The 16,627-nt window shown below is 46.1% G+C and overlaps 1 protein-coding gene across 2 annotated transcripts in view; it reads left to right on the top strand.

Annotated features, from left to right (window-relative positions):
* HOXD3 (homeobox D3) overlaps positions 1-16,627 on the top strand; it is a 120,267-nt gene that overhangs the window by 88,771 nt on the left and 14,869 nt on the right. Inside the window, exons 1-2 of one of the 2 annotated variants that reach the window (XM_067471373.1) lie at positions 3,242-3,677; positions 12,490-12,573. The gene's annotated coding sequence lies outside the window, so the exon portion shown is untranslated. Of the gene's footprint in view, positions 1-3,241; positions 3,678-12,489; positions 12,574-16,627 lie in introns of those variants that run through there. The other variant, XM_060779537.2, reaches the window with a different exon arrangement.

Raw genomic sequence — 16,627 nt, 5'->3', positions numbered from 1 at the left:
AAAACAAGGCAGCAGCAATAACAACAGTCACACCACTGGTTTCAGTTTGCCTGGGTGCAATTGATGTACTTATTGGATCAGGGCCAAACTGCAGAAGGCCAGGATGTCATGCAATTAGTCACCAAATGCCTCACTTCTTTCTCCCTCCCTCCCTCCCTCCCTCTGTGTATTTGGATCTAACATCAACCAGACATTTACACATAGGGCCACAGTACTTCACTACAATAGTTATTACCAAACATCTTTTAAATAGGCCAGAGTTCAGGCTGCAGATGGGAGGTAGCTTACCTAAAATAGACCTAGCACCATGGATATCTTCTGTGAAGTAGCCTCGTATGCCTGATAAGGAGGCCACTCACTGGGAGACTGATGTTGAATATTGGTGGCATGCTTTGCAGCCTCCTGAGACAAGGAAGTGACTCCTCTTGGTTAGTTCCAACTACAGTAGATTCAGGGTCCTTCCAGACAGGCCCTATATCCCAGGATCTGTTCCCAGGTTTTCTGCTTTAAACTGGATTATATGGGTCCACGCTGCCAGATCATCTGGGATAAACAGAAAACCTGGGATAAGATAGAACCAATTGGACTTACCTACTTGATTCAATGATTAATTGGGATTAATCAATAGGATTTAGATTAAAATGTGATTCTGCATTACCCATGGCTACACTTCACTGTTCACCAGCTATCATGTTATATTAAAAGTTTAATTAATATTGATGCACATTCATAAACATACCCCAGAGTCCCCATCTCCCATTTAAAAAAAGAATGGGGATGGGTGGGCGAGCATGAAAACTTTATCTTTCTCAACTTGTGAGAAAACTGCTCCAGTTTTAAAGAGTCCCTTAAAAAAGTCATTGTCATTAATACCTTTATTCAGGTCTCATTGAATTAAGTGGAACTTGCTTGGGAGGATGCATGCTCTAAATCTAGACATCAGCCAAGGGCAGCTGTTCTTGGAATATCTACTCTGAAGTAACGTCCACTAATGAAATTTGCATTCAGGTTTCTATAAATTTGGCTCTACTGGTATTTTGGGCTTCAATTCACAAAAAGCTCTGAATTTTGAATTTTGGGAGAGGAAGTCTAAAATATTTAGAAGACCAGATTTTGAGAAGCTGGTTCAGCCTATAAGCCATTGAGAAATCAGTGAAATCTATACCAGAGCTATAACCAGTTTTGTTGGAGTTGGGTTCCATCTTTTGTCTGTGCTGTACTCACCCAGAAGTGAGGAATGGAGCTATTTCAAAGTAGCTGCCCCTAGGTTGCTATCCAAGGCTGTGCTGAAACTCAGGAGCCACAATCAGAGTAAAAAAGTGTGGAGCCATTGCAGCCAATGACCTTATGAGTGAAGATGCAGTTGTTAGACTTGGTCTAGATCAGTGGATCCCAAATCTTTGGGCCTCCAAGTGTTTTAGACTTCAACTCCCTGAAATCCCAGCCTGTTTACCAGGTGTTAGGAATTGTGGGAGCTGAAGTCCAAAACACCCAGAGGCCCAAAGTTTAGGAACCACTGGTTTACATGCAGATTTAACAGGGTATTGATTTTCATGGGATTCCTCTTGATATGGCAAGTCTGGACCCAGTTGGTGATGGTGAAAGATCACTGAAAGAAAGTGAGGCCAGTTGGAACCATTTAGACTTCCTTCAAACTGAATGACTTTTGTGTCCAGCTGTTAGTGTATGTTCAAGAACCAATAGGTTGGGAATCCATATTCTGAAACCTCTGGACCAGATCATTTTTCTTAAAAGAATCCCAGATTCCATTCAGAGGTGAGGGATACAAAGAAAAACAGATAAAGTGTAGGCTCCTTCTACACTTCTATATAATTCAGATTATCATATCAGATAATCCACATTATCTGCTTTGAACTGGATTATATGAGTCTGCACTGCCATATAATCCAGTTCAAAGTGGATATCTGGACTTTATATGGCAGTGTAGAAGGGGCTCTAACTCATAAGCATTTTGAGGACTACTGACCAGAGCAAGAGGTCACAGCCTTTGTTCTGTCCTATCCTGAGAGATTTCACCAGCTGAATTTTAGGATTAGGTACTGAAAGGGTGGGGATTCTTTCTGCTGTTGCTGTTATGACCACTTAGAAGTCATTGGTAAATTTCTACCAAGCTCTGAAAAGACCTAACAATACATTATGGCCAGAGGCGGATGGAGAGGGAAACAACATGAGAGCATTGATCCCAATTAGAAGTCTGTCTGTCAATTGATTCCTTCAGTCTCTAGATTTCTAGCATTGCAAAGAGGAAGACTCTGAAAACGTTCTGACCTAGAATTCCTATATTTCTTGTGTGAAGTCTTCTTGTTTCTCCTTCTAAACGTTCAGCTGAAGCTTTAGTTTCAATGCTGGAGAGTTGGTGGCTGAAGCAACACTTGGGGGACATATTCCTTATGGTTGTCCATGTCCTCATTTCCCCCACCCCTTAGCTACACACCTGAAGGGTTCAATTTACTTCCTACCCACCTTTTGCTGCCATAGGCCCTTAAGAGGAGAGAATGTAGGCTGGCAGACTTCTCTGTCCTCCTCCTTTATCTCCCTGGGCATCAATTTGCAAAGGCAACGAGGACTGGGTAAGTTCCTGTAGACTTTTCAATGAGGGTGACGCCTTCTTCCTTCCGACATAAAGCATCCCTGGCAGCAATCAAACATTTCTTTCCACCGGGTCGATCGCGCTATTTTTATCCCAGCTGTGTTGACACTCTCCCTCCCGGCTTTCCACGTGTGGTTGGCTTGCCTTCTCTTGAAGAGCAGCCAAGGCTGGTGGACTCCCAAAGCGAATAGGTGCCTGAGGGATAGCAGGAATTACATCCATAGTATGTAAGTCAGCTCTCTCCCCACTCCCTGTACATACAAGAAAGAGATGAGGTGTGGGGCTGAATGATTGTCACCACCAAAGCATCAGGACTGATCAAGGTTTGGGACCTGGTGAGGGCTTTCCGGGGTCTTTGGGTTAAATCTCTCCTCCTGTACCCGGCTTGTCTTTTGCTGGTGTTAACTGTGAAAGGGAGAAGAAGCTACAACAAAAACCTCCCAGTGTCGACCAGGAAAGACCATCAGAGAGAGGAAGGGGTTTCTTCATGGAACGCCTCCCATAGCATTCAAAGGCCCTGCTAGCTAAGCCAAACCTCCCCTTCCCCATTTTTTCTCTCTCTTGGAGGGGGGGGGTTGTCTGCGTACATGTATGTGAGGAGGAGGAGGAGGAAGAGGAGGAGGAGGAGGTGATGGTGGTGGTAGCAGGAGCAGAGGAGCTGGAGGAGAAGGCGGTGGTGGAGGAGGAGAGGGTTAAATAGAACCATGTAGACCTCAGCCATCCTGCTAGGGAAGAGTCACAGCAGACAGCCTCTCAAAGTGCAAGGAAGATGATAAGAATAGATTTTTCTCCAAGTCCCGACCACGTGATGGGCGAAATAATTAATTCAGCGCGTCCCTTAAGAAACACGGAGTCGTCATTAATCTGCCAAGCAAAGGACTCTATCAGACTTGAACACTGAAGAGATCCCAAGAATATAATATACAAAGGGGCGCGGGCTCTTTCTATGCACACCTAGAGTCTTTGGCGACCACCGAAAAGGGGGGGAGGAGGAGGGGAGGGGGCTACAAACATTGCCAATCATAAAAAAGAAAGAAAGAGAAAGAAAGAGAAAGAGCGGAGCTTGGTATGTACACATTTCTTTCCTTTCCTTGTATATTTCGCTATTCTTAATGAACTTAGCTGTCAAATGCTTGACAAATTAGGGGCTCTTCTCTCCCCCCCCCCCCGTTTGCAACCTTGCCTGAGTCAGACGCTGTTCTAGGCATATGTGGGGGGGGGGGGCACGAGGAGGAGGAGAACCCCAATGTTTCCCCTTTAGGAGGAGACAGGGTGGAGGTCCCTCTCCATCTGGGTTCCCCGGTGGCAGGCTGAGCCCCAAACTGTCCTTGTGCGGGAACGGGGCGAAGATTTACTGGTTGTTTATATCTGACTGGGAACAATGCTAGCTGTCACGGCATCTGCTGCCCATTCTGCAATGGTGAGAAAAGGCCCTGAACTTCTTTTCAAGCCAGGGTCGTAATTTTCCCCCTTTTCTTCCTCTTCTTCTTTGCGTCATAATAGAAGGCTATAAAACGGAGCTGGGATTGGTACCCAAGGCGGACTTTAATGAATTCTTGGGGTCCTTCTTCACTAAGGCGAGGGGGCCTTAGTGCCATTGCACAAAGGCGTGGCAGTGGCCAAGATGTGGCCTTAGGATATATTTATGGGGAGGGTTTGGTGCCTCAATTCATTTGGGGGGCGAGAAAGGGACAGTCCCACTGGAGGCGGCATCTGGTCCATTCTGTGGAAGTTAGAGAGCCAGCTCTTCCTTTCATATTATTCTCTCTCCTTTCTTGCTTCCTTACCTTGAAACTCCTTGGATTTTGAATTGCCCTGATTTTGTAATGTCTATGTATTTGTGTATGTATGTGTTTGCATCAAGGAGGAACTCGCAAATACACGGGCATGTCTCGCGGGTGGATAGATAAAAAAATATATCCCTGGATTCGCGGTATCTATCAATCTTTATTGAGTCGGAGTGGTTTTTAAAAATATTTTTCTTAAAGTAAATACATATATAAATAAATAAACAAGCGCAGGTCGTTCTTTTTATGACTTCCGTTGTGTGTCAGGGCGGAGGCAAGAGTTTCCTGCCCTGGGAATGATACATTCAAACAATAAAGCATTAATTCAGGGATTTCGGGGATGACAAATGTTTATGGCTTGAGAGAATGGTGGAGATGCAGAGCTGGGCTTTCCAGAACGGGAGCGCGCGGGTTGTTTATATTTTTCCTGGCCCCCTTCGACCCAAAACTACAAAAGAAAGAGAGAGAGAAAGAGAGAGAAGGGAAGGAAACAAACTCGGGACCTCGGCGGAAACATCCCTTTAATGATAACGCTGATTCTCGTGTATCACCCCGAATATTTTATCAGTTTGACAATTGCCGGGTTTGTTGTTGTTATAAATCATCGTAAGTAATTCCTGGAAGGGTGTGAGGTCGATCCGGGTGTGTGTGTGAATGTGTGATGGAGGGGTGGGGTATGGGAAGGGGGAGAAGGAGAGGGAAGGAGGCCTGGCTAGGATTGTAAATCTTCCCGTTTTATGGCTCTCTGAACAGATGCTGAGACGGAGAAAGCCTTAGATCCCTCTCGGAGGCCAAACTGAAGGTCCCCTTCCCCATTTTCTCTGCTTCACACTTGGCTCCCTGGGCTTTTTTTTTTTCCTACTGAATTTGAAGTTCGGTCCTTTTGCTTGCTGGCTGATTTAAAGGCAACCATTTATAGGTGGCCTCCCCAGGAAAGCGAGAGTCACCTCCACCTCCACCACCTCCTCCTCTTCTTTTCCTTCTTCTCCTTCTCCTCCTCCTTCTCCTCCACCTCTTCCTCCTCCTCTTCTTCTTTTCCTTCTCCTTCTCCTCCTCCTTCATCTCATTCTCCTTCTTCATCTCATTCTCCCCTCCTTCTCCTTCTCGTTGTTGTTGTTGTTGTTGTTATCTCCCTTCTTGTCCTTTCTTTCTCTCTGAAGGGAGCCTTCTTTCTCCCTTAAGCGCTCGTATGCTTTGCAGACTTTGCTCCACGCAAGAAACGCCATCTGTGGCTATTTACTCCCCTCCCAAGCGCCCTAGTATTACATATTTTATATATTTCTGCTTCCCAAGGCTTTGACCGACAGGTTCAAAGGAGTTGCTAAGGACCAGAGAATCCTACGACCATCGCTTCCCTATTTTGCTCCCTTTAAAACGGGTGGAAGGGGTTGAGAGGGACCCGATCCTTCGGCATTACCCTGGCAAAGGAGTTGAGTCTCCCTCTATCCATATGACTGAGGTTAAAAAAGAGCAGGATCAATGTATTGTCGAGGGCTTTCATGGCTGGAATCACTGGGTTGTTGTAGGTTTTTCGGGCTATGTGGCCATGTTCTAGAAGCATTCTCTCCTGACGTTTCGCCTGCATCTATGGCAAGCATCCTCAGAGCAGGATCTTTCTTCCTCGGGTTTTGCGTTTTCAAAAATATCGAGTCAAGGTGACAAATCCTGGAATCGGAACCTCTCTCTCATGAGCGCCGAACTTCCCTTATAGAACTCCCCACGTTCTTTCTTTTCTTCTCAACCTTTACAAAGACTGGTTTGCAAAGTCAGAGGAAATAAGCGTTATTTAGATAAATGCAGCTCTGTGGATTGCGATGAATTATTCGGAGATTATAGACTGAGGCCGGTGGCGTTTTCTCAGAGTCGGGATCCTTTCCAGGCACCTCAGACAAAAGAGCCATCATAACAACAACAACAATGATGATAATAATAATAATAATAATAATAATAATCTAGCAATAAATAACTTTAAATTGTGCATATTGGTGAGAAGCAATGTCTAGCTAGTTATTTAAATATTTTGATCTGAAGCCATAGAGAGAGGCGGGTAGATAATAATAGTAATGATTTGACTTGTTTTTGATATTGTTCGAGCCAACGACTCTTGCCCGAATTCAGGCGAGCAAAGAAAGCAACTTTTGGAGTGTGTTGTGGAAGGCTTTCATGGCTGGAATCACTGGGTTGCTGTGAGTTTTCCGGGCTGTCTGACCGTGTTCCAGAAGCATTCTCTCCTGACATTTCGCCTGCATCTATGGCAGGCATCCTCAGAGGTCGTGAGGTCTGTTGGGGTTTATATATCCGTGGAAACTCCAGGTCGGGAGAAAGAACTCTTGACTGTCTGATGCAAGCGTGAAACAAGGTTGCTTACTTTTCCAAACCCAGCTTGGCCCATCTTATTTTCCCCACTACAGTTAACTAAAGAGCCAAATGGTTCCCTGACCGACCGCAATGGACGGCAGCCAGCCTTACAAAATAGTAAACAGTCGAAATAGCTCGAAAGGGAGGCTCCATCTCGGATGCAGTACCCATTTCGCCTGTCAAATATCATTATTTTGGAGAGCCCTGTGCGGGAGGAGGGGTCCCATTAAGAGTAAGACAACCCTCCCCCAATTTGTTGAAATCGCAGATTTTGATTATTATAATCCACATTGACTGGGGCCAGCTCTAGCCTCTTAGACTCCATGGATGTAAGTTGTAGTCCAAGAGACAACTGAGCTCTGTGAGACCACCTTCAAGGCATGCTAGAGCCCCATTGAGCCTTGGCTCTGGACTGTGGATGGAGACCTTGCATGGACTGGCTCTGCAGCCATGCTAGGCCCCACAGCCGCCCCATAAGAAAGAAGGAAGAAGATTGGGGGAGGCTTTTCCGGAGTTCAACCCCAGCCTCATTCAGAGCCATCTCCTCTTCGAGGATCACGTGAACAAATATGCTTGCATTTTAAGGCAGCCCTTGTTTCCTTTATGACAGCAGGCTTCCTCTCTTGCTCGCCCATATAGAAGTGTGCACATATATAATTATGGTGACGCTTAAGTGGCCTCATCAGCTTGTTCTTGACAATCCAAAAAGCCATGCCATTAAATAGCTGACACTGGGGCTTCCCCCTCCAAGGGGCTGAGGTCTGAAGAAGAAGATTATTATTATTATTATTACTATTATTACCGTTATCCTTATTAGTCCTGAACCCAGCCAAGTCAGGATACCCGTTGGCTCGCTGTTATTGGAGCTCCAGCTTTGGTCTTTTATCCTACCGGGAATACTGGTCTATGGAAATACTGTGCAAGACCACAAGATCAGGTTTAGCAGAGTATTGTCTCCAGAACAAAGGAGGAAGGCTATCCCCTCCAAGCTGCAAACCCACGCTTTTTGGACCCACCACCAGGACAGTTTTAGGATAAACAGGGATACAGGTAAGCGAACAAAGATGGACTCTTCGGTCTCACCTCTAGCTTCACCCCTCCCCCTCAAAAAAACCCTCCAACCCCCAGGTGATAATGAGAGAGGAAGTGAATGTGTGGGGAACCTGGAGAGAAGAACATGTGCCTTTGTAGATTGCCTGAAAGGGTAAGACGCTGTTGTTTTGTCTTTCCTATGCTGGGAGTCTCAGCCTTTATTTTCCTTCGATGTCAGTCTGTGTTTGGGGAACTGGGCCGGTTTTTGTGGATTAGTTTTGTCGGGATTGAGCCTGTTCATCACTGAAAAGAAGAAAGACACATTTTAAGGGAAAGCCACTTTTTGTCGGTCCCCCCCCCCTTCTGAATTATATAGCAAAACTCCTGTTTTTTTTTGCCCTGGCTGATCCCACTGTTTCTATCCACGCAGCCCTGCTGGAAACACGCCCAATGGAAATGGTGTCACTGCCTATTGTTTCGGGGCTACTCTCTCTGGAAACAGACGTTTCCCCTCTTTCTCCTCCTCTGTTTTGCCGGTTTGTTCTGCTTTGCCTCTGCCTTCTTCTTTGAATTATTCGACCCCACCCCCGGGCAAAAAAAGGGGAGTTTGTCATACTGTATTTGCATGGATGTGTCAAACCTTGGCTGGGTCCTATATATCTGATTGCCTTCCCATAAATAAATGGGATGACAATCCAGCAGATTCGGGCGTTGGGTTTCCGTGCCTTGGACACTTTGCATGTTTCTTTGGAATTCGTTTATTTCGCCTCGCCCAGCTCGGTGAGACTTGCTCCCTAATTTAAACCTTGAGGAAGCAAGTCCCACCGAGCTCTCTTTAGTCTGAATCAGGAAGCCCCATTCCGTGCTGTATTTTGGGCCGGTGACTATTGAGGTATCAGGTGCAATAGTTGCATGGTTGGCATCGGAAACTCGTGTCAATGCGAGATTCAAATCCCTCCCTATTTTTAAATTTGCCACTTTAAAATATGCTACTTGAATATAGAGGGTTAGTACGGAACCTGGGTTATATAGCTCTGAGTCCACTTCGGGGTGAGAAGGGCGGCATATACCTGTGGTAAATAAATAGATAAAATTATTTATTTATTAACTATATTTACAAACTCCTTTTCTCAGCCCGAAGGAGACTCGGAGCTATATGACCCACGTTCGGTAAATAAATAAATATTTGTGCCCCGTTTACACTGGTCATTCAATGCGGTTTCAAACCGGTTTAACTGTGAAGCTGATTAGGGAATCCTTGAACAATCTGGATGGTGATTTTACACACATCACAAAGCACTGCTGCACATTGAGAGCACTTTTGGAGGAGTTTAGTGGCAATTTGAAGCTAGCCCCGAACTACATTAAATGGTCAGTGCAGATGGGGCCTTAGTCAGATGGTAGTGGTCCTACTTACTCCACAGTAAATCCCCACTCAATTCAGTGGAGATGCAAATTCCCTACAAGTTTCGGCGAGGAGTCAAGAGGAGGGAAGGTTCTCGGGACCACCTTTGTGTCTCTGTCTTCTATAGGGATGTATAAATAGAAGTACACCTATGCAGGACAGAAAGAGAGGGGTCTATATTGCCTTGACTCTTGCCTTCCCCAATCCCACTCATTCCCGCTCCAAGCTTCGGGGCTGACAAATTAGTCATTTGAATCCAATTACGGCAAAGGGCATTTCATTTCGCCACGGGACAGGAATCTCTCTCCTTGGCGTGGAACTTCACCGAAAATATCCAGAATTTTTCGCTCTCTGTGGGGTCTCCAGGATAGGCCCCTGTCCGACTCTGTGGGGCTCTGAGCCCCAGGAAGTGGGTGAAGGAGCGTGAAGAAGGAAACCCCCAACTTGGATGACTGTCCTTCTCCAATCAAGCTCCTACCTCTCTTAGTCCTTTCCCCTGCTTGGAAATATTTGCTCCCCTTTGACTTTGATAATTCAATGTATTGTCGAAGGCTTTCATGGCTGGAATCACTAGGTTCTTGTGGGTTTTTTCGGGCTATATGGCCATGTTCTAGAGGCATTTTCTCCTGACGTTTCGCCTGCATCAATGCAAGCATCCTCAGAGGTAGTGAGGACTCCCACGACGAACAGAATATATATATCAATGCAAGCATCCTCAGAGGTCCTCACTACCTCTGTGAGGTCCTCACTACCTCTGAGGATGCTTGCCATAGATGCAGGCGAAACGTCAGGAGAAAATGCCTCTAGAACATGGCCATATAGCCCGAAAAAACCCACAAGAACCTTTTGATAATTTAATTTTTGCCTTGGCTTCGCTCCCTCTCTCCCCTTCTTTTCCAAAGACAACAAACCGCTTTCCTCATCAGCATTTCCTTCCCTTGAATCCCTTTGCAGCCTTATTGGTGCTGCAAAAGGGATTCAAGAAGTCGATAATTAATTAGGCACAAAATGAAAACTTACCCCGTTAATCAAGAGCAAGGTAACAATGACTGGCTTTCGCAAAGAATGGTCCTTCCGCTCAGGCGCTTCTGTGTGATTGTGCCCCCCCCCCCCCAAAAAAAACCCCACCAGGCCGCCAGTTTACGATTTCCTTCTTCATACTGTACTAATTTATAAAGAAGGGGAGGCAGAAAAATGAATAATTCCACGTTTCGCGGGGTCGGGACAGGCCTTGGAGGAGCCGGGCTGAGACAGTGAGCAGCCCTTTCCGCCTCCCTCAACCCCGAGCCCTTTCGGAAGCGGGGAAGAAGGCTTGCTGCCTGCCTGGCCAGCTGAGCAGGGAGAAGGCGAGCCCAGAAGGAAGCCGGGAGCTCGCTTGGGCTGCCAACTCTTGGAGAGGCCTTCCGCTGGTTGTTCATTAAGTGGTGAGTTATTGCCGCACGAGCCAAAGGTCACTGCAAAAGGCTTAGGTTTCGGAGATATGCTCTTTTTATAATGGCCTCGGCTTCATTGTGGGGAAGAGTCCCCCCTCACTCCCCCCATTCTTCCAAAAAGTTCTTAGCTGGCAGATTCAGGTGTACAAAGAAGGATGTGTGGGGCGTTGGGCCCAATAGGTCTTATCTGGAATGTATTTTATCTATACCGATCTGTGTCTGTGTGTTCTTCCTTATTCTCACAGTCAGGACCCTTCCACACAGCCCAGAATATCAAGGCAGACAATCCCACATTATCTGCTTTGAACTGGAATATATGGCAGTGTGGACCCAGATAACCCAGTTGGGGGATGTTTCTGCCTTGATATTCTGGACTGCGTGGAAGGGCCCACTACCAGCCAAGCACAGTTTCAGTGCTGTTTAGGATAGCAACAGCAAGCCAAAGGCGGTCTGCACTGCCTTCTACTCAGGCTGGATCAACTTTGCCAAATAATGCACTCCGAACAACATTATATAAGGCCCCTTCTACACTGCCATATAATCCAGATTGTCAAATCAGATAATCAACATTATTTGCTTTGAATTGGATTATATAATAATAATAATAATAATAATAATAATAATAATTTGAATAATAATAATATTGGGTTGTTGTAGGTTTTTCGGCCTATATGGCCATGTTCTAGAAGCATTCTCTCCTGACGTTTCGCCTGCATCTATGGTAAGCAGGCTAAACGTCAGGAGAGAATGCTTCTAAGAACATGGCCATATAGGCCGAAAAACCTACAACAACCCAGTGATTCCAGCCATGAAAGCCTTCGACAATAATATTATTATTAATAATTTATGAGTCTACACTTTATGAGTCTTTATTTTAATAATAATAACATTAATAATATATGAGTCTACATTTTATGAATTTATATTTAATAATAATAATAATAATAATAATAATAATATGAGTCTACACTGCCGTGTAATCCAGTTCAAAGCAGATACCCTGGATTTTATATGGCAGTGTAGATGGCTCTTAAAATGCCGGAAGGAAGCGCTTCATGGCTTCAGTGGGCCCTGGCCGGACTTTCCTCGAAGTTGCACAGCCAATGCATTATGGATGGATGGCCCTCAGGTTATGGCGGAGTTCATCCTGCCATCTTTCCTTTGAACAAATGGCTTGTGCCTTGACTCTCAACTCACCCTCCTGCCCTAAGGATCTGAGGGATCTCCCTTCGGCTACAAAGTTCCTCCTCTCCACAACCCTCTGTTTCCCTTCCAGTCTCCATCCCACGCACATTACACAAGCAGAAGTGTGACCAACAGCTCTGCAAATCGCTAGCCTTCCTTGAGAAATGTTACTGGAAAAGAGGTGAGGGGCGACTTAGCAAGGAAGTGTTTGGATGTTAGGGCGGGTTGGGCCCACGCGAGTGTGTGGGTTGGCATACTGAGACCCGCAGCCACTTTCCAAAGCCTGCCAGTCGCCCTCATGTTTTTGGTGAAGCCCTTCCTAACTCTCAAGCACCTTCTTTTCAGCCAGGAAGGAAGGAAGGAAGGAAGGAAGGAAGGAAGGAAGGAAGGAAGGAAGGAAGGAAGGAAGGAAGGAAGGAAGGAAGGAAGGAAGGAAGGAAGGAAGGAAGGAAGGAAGGAAGTGAACTCTTCGGCTCCGGAGTCAAATAATGTCGCCCTTCCTCCTACATTTGCCCCGGGAGGGCTCTCCGTTTTATGTCGCAAATGGGCGAGAGGCTATATCTGTGCCTGAAAGACGTTGTTTCAAAGGACAGCTCTTATTTCTGGTGTCCATAAGTGGGGGGGAGAAAGGAGAAACAGAGAGAAAGGCTTCTACTAAGATTTCCCCCTTTGTTTCAGGTCCACCTCGCCGCTTTCTCCCACGGAAGCTGAAACCCCCACTGAAAGTGCGACAGATAAAAATCAAGGGAAAACGCAGTTGTGGTGAGTCCCCTCCTCACTTTAAAAACATGTCATGCCTACATTCGTGGTTTTTTTTTTCTACACGTGGACTTTCGAAAACGAGAGTGGGGGAAATGGGAAGTGGATGATCCCTGTAAGGGCTTAGCCATATGTTGTGACGCAAAGAGCTGCCGATTAAAAAAAAGTGTTAATATACCCTGGAAAATATTTGATGTGCATATAGGGGAGAGGTTATTGCCACAAAGGGTCGACTTTTGGGGACTCAAGTTGGATTGCTATCAGGTCATTTGTGGGGATCATGATTGAAAGGGGGGATAGCAGTAAAAGCCTTTGAGTCAAATGGTGGGCCAAAACGAGGCCGGGCCAGATCCCACCAAACGTGGTCCCTTTCCTTTCGGTGGCCCTCTCCTGCTGTCCAATCAAGCGCTGAAAGAAACGGTAACCGCGGTTTACAGTAGGTGCTTAAACGCCAGCCACTGGAACCAATTTGGCTTTTCTTTTTTAAAGTGCCGGATTAGTAGCTCCTTGGAGTCCGTTTATTCAGATCATAACTGTGTTGTAAACTGCGGGTTACTGGAAGCAAAGTGTTGACCAAGAGGGAGGTGAGGGAGAGAGGGAGAGAGGGAGGGAGGGAGAGAGGGGGAAAGGGACGGCAGACACCCCATTCATAAGGCCGGCTCCAAACGTACAAACTCATCACACCGAATTACACAACCGCCTCGGCCAACCCGGCAGCGGCAGCCCAATGATACAGGAGGGCGGTGATGGAATATGGCAGTTATGGTCTATTTACATCCATCACCCATTTCTCTCCAAGCAGCCCTCCCCCAACAAGAAAATAATCGCTCATTTCCAGAGGCTTCCTTCCTTCCTCCGTCCCTTCCTTCCATCCAGTTCTTCCCAATAAGAAAAGAATCACTACTTTCCAGAAGCTGGCCTGTCTCCTTCCTTTCTTCCTTCCCTCCTTCTTCCCTTCCTTCCAGTCCTCACCAAGGAAGTAAAGAATAGCTCATTTCCAGAGGCTGGCTTCTCCCACTCCCTCCTCCCTCCTTTCCTTCTTTTTCCTTTAATCATTTCCCTTCCCTTTTTTCTTCCTTCCTTCCTTCTTTTTCTTGCTTTCTTTTCCCCCCTCTCTCTCTTTGCTGCCTTTGGCCCTGCGCTTGCTGTCTGTTTCTATCCTTGTTCTATCTTCTTTTCTTCCTTCTTTCTCTCCCCTCCCCCTTTCTCCCTTCCTTTTCTTGCCTTATTTCTCTCCTTCTTTTTTCCTTCTTCCTTTCCTTCTTTCCCACCTTCCCCTTTTCTTTCTTCCCCTTTCCTTCTTCCTTTCCTTCTTCCCCCTCCCTTCCTTTTTCTCTTCTTTCCTTTTTTCTTGCTTTGTTTCTTTCCTTCTTTCTCTCTTTCCTTCCATCCTTCTCCCCCTCCCGCTTTTCCCCTTTTCTTTCTCTGCTTCCTTTTTCCTTAGTTATTTCCTCCTCCCCTTTCCTTCCCTTTCTTTCCTTCTTTCTCCATTACTCGTTTTCTTTCTTCTTTCTTTCCTTCATTCCCATTTCTCGTTCCTTCCTTCTTTTTTCTTTCCTTCTCCATCCTTCCCTTCATTCCCTCCGTCCTCATTTCTCCTTGCTTTCTTTCCTTGCTTTGTTTCTTTCCTTCGTTCTCCCTTTCTTTCTCTCCCTCCTTTCTTCATTCTTTGCTTCTCCCTCCCATTTTCCCCTTCCCTTTCTTTTTTCTTTCCTTCACTCCCTCCACCCTCCTTCCTTCCTTCCTTCTCGGCGAGTCCAGCTCTTCAAACCCGCTGAGTCCTGTCTCTCGCCACAATTCGGAAAGGCCTCTTCGTTCAGCCGAAGTCTCTGCCTCTGACTCTCTCTCTCTCTTTCTGTGTGTGTGCTGCCTTTTCCCCTGCGCTTGCTGTCCTTCTGTGTCCAAAGGCGCCCTTTTCCTATCTATCTTTATATACCCCACTGGCGGGTCTTTCGGTGGCCCTTCTCGCGCCGCCGCCGCCCTCCCTTCCATCCCTCCCTCCCTCCCACGCGGCCTGTTTTACACCGAGTGGGGCCGGGGCCCTTTCTTCTCCTCCTCCTCCCCCCTCCCCCTCCGGCCCCTCCTTCCCGGCTTTCATTCCTCTCCGGAGCGCTTTCTGCCCTCGCGCCCGCAGTCATAAATTTTGCCACCGGGGCCCTCCTGACAGGTGCATTGATATGCGCTGTGAGAAAGGACCCCGGCTGCTTAATAAGAACCCCTCCTCCGGCCTCTCGGACTGCCTTTTATTTATTCGGTATCATATTAGATATTGATTCCCCGGCAGAATTAAGTGTAGTGGGCGCATTAGCGGAGGACTGGCTTCATATGAATAATATAATATAAAATGGGGGGGGGGGGGAGAGAATCCGGATCGAACACAATTCGCAGAACTTCTCTGGCTGCTTTTTTGTAGTAGTAGTAGTTGTTCCTTTATCTCCACGTGGTGAAAGGAAAGAGAAGAGGAAGACGCTGTATTTTGGAGCCCTCCCTCCTCCAGAGTCACTTTGATTCCTAGAGATTGTTTCAGTATTTAGAGAGGGAAGAGAGAGACGGGGAAACAAAGGGATACATTACTCTCTGCCTCGTGGCGCAGCGGTTCAGGCGAGGTTAACCTCATCGCACTAGAGAATGAATCCACTTTAAATCTGCCTCCTGCAGAATTCTGGGGTTTGTAGTTTAGGGAGGGGCCTTTAAACTACTCAGACAGAGAGGTTCTGGGCCTCACTAATCTACAAACCCCAGAAATCTGCAGGAGGCAGCAACCGGATTTAAAGTGGATCCATGCTCTAGTGCAGTGTTTATTCCACTTAAAAATCCGATTTCTGCTTCCTCCAGAATTCTGGGGTTTGTAGTTTAGGGAGGAGTCTTTAACAGCCTCACTAAACTACAAACCTCAGAATTTTGCAGGAGGCAGAAACCGGATTTAAAGTGGATTCATTCTCTAGTGTGATTAAGTAGCTCAGGAAGGAAATCCGAAACACAGACATGGATACTTTGCGGCTGCTTTTGACTCAGCCTCCCACGCTGGCTAATAACAATTTGGGGCCTAGTCTTTAAAGGATATATGTATATACAATATGCGTTTGCGTAGCCTGCAAACATACAAAATCAAACCGACATCCAGAAAAACAAGAAGAAAGGAAAAGTGGAAGGGTTTTGTTTTGAGACGAAAAGGAAGAAAAGGGGAAAGTGGGAAAGTGTGTGTGTGTGTGTGTGGTGGGGAAGATCTAAAAGATGAGCCACCAAACAGTAGAGCATTGTCCATGTGATTTATGGCCCTTTGCCTCCTTTTTAGGTTCAAGCAGAGTTCACAAGCCTCTGGTATTTCAGAAAAGGAATAAAGCTTCTCAGTTTTTAGGCAATATTCGCTCAGAGAGGGTCGTTTGCAGAGATCTGGTTTTGGTCAATGGGAAAAAATGGTCGTCGTTGTAAGGCTGGAATAATAAAAAAAAAACACTGCTTCAGAAATGGATGGGGATTTTTTTTATGCTTATAGGTAGATCGTTTGGGAATAAATAAGTCCTCAAAGGTTATTAATGTGTGGATAAATGGAAGGTAGTTCTGGCCTTGCTGTTGTTCATCATCCTCCCCCCTTCGACTCTCCCTTTGTTCCTTAACAAAATCCGAGCATTTCCTGACCATTTGGTCTCACTTTGCAGAACTGTGCATGTGTGGGCAGATACATGCATTTGGAAACCAAGAGCCATTCTTCTTGTGTTAAAAGTGAGCTGTAGTCCAGAAAAAAAAACCCAACTCCTGCCAAAATAAATCTCCTGGAAGGTGCCACAAGACTTCAGTTGTTCTTGCTGCAACAGACTCACTCCTCTGGAAAACTAACATCCAAGCCTGTTTTACTTGACTCATTATATAATAATTGATGTATTTAAAATGGGGGGGGGGGGGGAAGCATGAAGAAACTTTCTGGGACATACAATACTTTCCTTCCCTTTAAAATGAAGAAGAAATCTCTGAACATAGATTGCTATGTGCTTTCTGGGCAGAATGTCCCAGAAGCATTTTCTCCTGACGTTTTGCCTGCATCTATGGCATACATCCT

This window comes from Anolis sagrei, chromosome 1 (assembly GCF_037176765.1).
Source record: "Anolis sagrei isolate rAnoSag1 chromosome 1, rAnoSag1.mat, whole genome shotgun sequence".
NCBI classification, from domain to species: domain Eukaryota; kingdom Metazoa; phylum Chordata; class Lepidosauria; order Squamata; family Dactyloidae; genus Anolis; species Anolis sagrei.
Note: the sequence above shows the minus strand (reverse complement) of the source record. Positions and strands in the feature narration are given on the sequence as shown.